Raw genomic sequence first — 2,725 nt, forward strand, 5'->3', positions numbered from 1 at the left:
AAAACACCACATTCCAGGAGGGGCGAGCAGGGTCAATGTGCTCAAGGTGTTGCAAAGGAGGTTTGGGTTCACTTAGAGAGTAGTCAGGAGTGCTGAGCACTGGAAGATCCAGCTGCAGTCCCCATCCATGTCCCTTTCAGTGCTGGCTTTAGGGTGTCTGCAGCGTGAATCCAGAGCGCTCTGGGGGCTCCTGAGGCTGCCTTTGCACCCAGGGTGAGGATGCCCAGGAGCCACTGAGGCCCCAGTGGGGACCAGGGCTGGGGCTTGTGGCCTGGCAGGTGTGGCTCTGGGGGCTGTGACATGCCAGGGCATGGGTCACTGTCACTGCCCTCCGCAGGCCTCGATAGCTCTGTGATGCTCCAGGGACAATGGCAAGAGTGGGGAACTGGCTAGGTTGGGGTTTTGCCTGAGCCAGGACCTCTAGCCCAAATGCTGAGCAGTAGAGAACCGTGGAGGGCTTGTTTTGCGGAGAAAAGAAGAAACTTCACAACTTTATAAAAGTTGTAAAGCTCGGTATGCTTTTATTACGACGCGTGCTGGACGCAAGCTTCTCCAAAAGGGCATGCCTACTCTTGAAGATTTCAGACTTCTTTTTATCTTCCTTTTAAATGCATATGCATACAGTTTCACAATAAGTTCATACATATTCATCTTGCATGACACTTAGCACCAGTTCTTCTTTATCAAAGGAATTTCTAGGTCGGGGCAAATTGACTTCGTGGTCTTTTTTGTTTTTCTTTCTCTGTCTCCTTGCTGTCTCGGCATGCGAGTTTTTCCTTCAGCTTTGGCCGTTTGACTTTTCACCGTTGTCAGACACTTCACCTAATTCAGGATGGATCTCTACTCTGTCTCTTTCCCCCCTTTCCTAGGAAATAAGTAAATTCTTTTACTTAATGAAAACTCTCATGACAATAAGCGTCTTTTAATGCTTCACTATGTACATTTGATAAAGAGGTTAGTACAGCCATTCGTTGTAGTATTCTCTAGTTTCAAATTAACAATGTAATAGATAATCTTAAGCTTATCTTAACTAATATTAGTAAAACTACAATAGGGTGGTACAAATCATTAAAGATTCTATTTGCAGTTGGTGACTACTCAAAGATCACATCTCACCAGTGATGATCTATATTTTATTTTATTTTTTGTAGAACTCTGGGTTATCTCTTTTGTATCATGTTGGACAGTAATTAAGGTTTTCTTTCTACTTTCTTGGATTTCTTTCAAGACTTCTAACGGGTCTTGGTGCTTAATTAACTGTTTTACTAATGTAAGGTTCACTCCAATAGGGGTAGGTGGTAGTCTGTGATACACTGTGTAATTGGCTGTAATCAGCTGGTGGGATGTTACTGGTACCAAATACGAAAAATCACACTCAATAATCTTAACAAAATTACAAATACAGAGATTAGAATGGTTTCTACTAGACAGAATAACATCATTGCTATCAATTTGTACAGCAGCACAAGCAGTTCTCAAGCATATACTCCTTTCTAGTATATACGAGCACAGTTTTCTGGTCAGTGACTGGATGAATTTCAAAGTGGCAAATACTCTGTTCAGTGTCTAAACACATTCTGGGCATTAGCAGTATTGCTTTCACAAATGAATCTCATTTGTTCTCTAGTAATGCAGGATTCTAAGTTTACTACCTGCCACTTTTCATTCATCTTTTTGTGCCCACACTCTATGTTCTGAAGGATAGAGTGTTGTTTCTTCATGGTTTAATCTTAGGGCAATGATGGGATGGATAACATAAACAGTGGCATTACATATGGTAAGCACAAAGGCAGTGGCCACATTAGAAACAGGATCATAGGTGAAATTCATCATAGTCTACTAGGATTGAAACTTCTTTTCAAAATCAATTGCATTATTTCACTCAATTTTTCGAATTTCAGCTGGAAAATTACTTTCACTCTTTTCTTATATGATCAGAGCTGCTGTTGCTTGTATCTATAACTGTGCTTGTATACAACTGAAAGCTGAAGACACATTATCTTGAACTATACTAAGTGCTTCTACTATCAATTTGTGGTCTTGGTCTCCGGCCTCTTCATACTTCTTTACTTTGGCAGTACTTTTGAAATCTGTCACTGGCTAGTTCTTAATGCCAATAGAGATTACTATAAAGGCTGCTTCAATTTTGTTAGGCTACTTGCTGCAGCAGCCAGTTTATTCATCAGTATTTCTGAATCAATTTTATTTAAAACTCTTAATCTTGTCTCTAATATGCCAGTTAGATGTTTGTTATGGGGAACAGGAACTGCTTTCTGTCCATGACCATCTCTCCCTGCCAGAGGGATGTGCTGGGCTCACACTGCAAATTCAGACACACTTCACAAGTGTATCTGACAGAGGTTTAGGTCATGCTTGAGGCAGATGTTTGTTCTGAAATGTAGAGACTTCAGGGAATCTAACTTCTCTCTCTCTCTCTAAAGCACTTGATTTCTCAGATGTGTGGCAAGCAGGAATGTTTCTCTTGGTCTACAAAACTTTACTTACTTTGCTCCTTAGCTAAGATCAAGCTGTGGACTGTGTTCAGGGCAGAAGATAATGGAGGGGAAATCTTGAGAGAAAAGCCTAAATTCATTGCAGTGCCTCAGAAGAAACTGGGATCAGGTTTCTGCTACTTGAAACACTCAGCACAAAAGCAATGCTCAAAATCTTACAGCCTGCTGCTGAGCTCTGAGAGGGTCTCTCTCTTTACTTCTTTTAAGCAGAA

Source organism: Zonotrichia leucophrys, unplaced genomic scaffold (assembly GCF_028769735.1).
Source record: "Zonotrichia leucophrys gambelii isolate GWCS_2022_RI unplaced genomic scaffold, RI_Zleu_2.0 Scaffold_295_65744, whole genome shotgun sequence".
NCBI lineage: Eukaryota > Metazoa > Chordata > Aves > Passeriformes > Passerellidae > Zonotrichia > Zonotrichia leucophrys.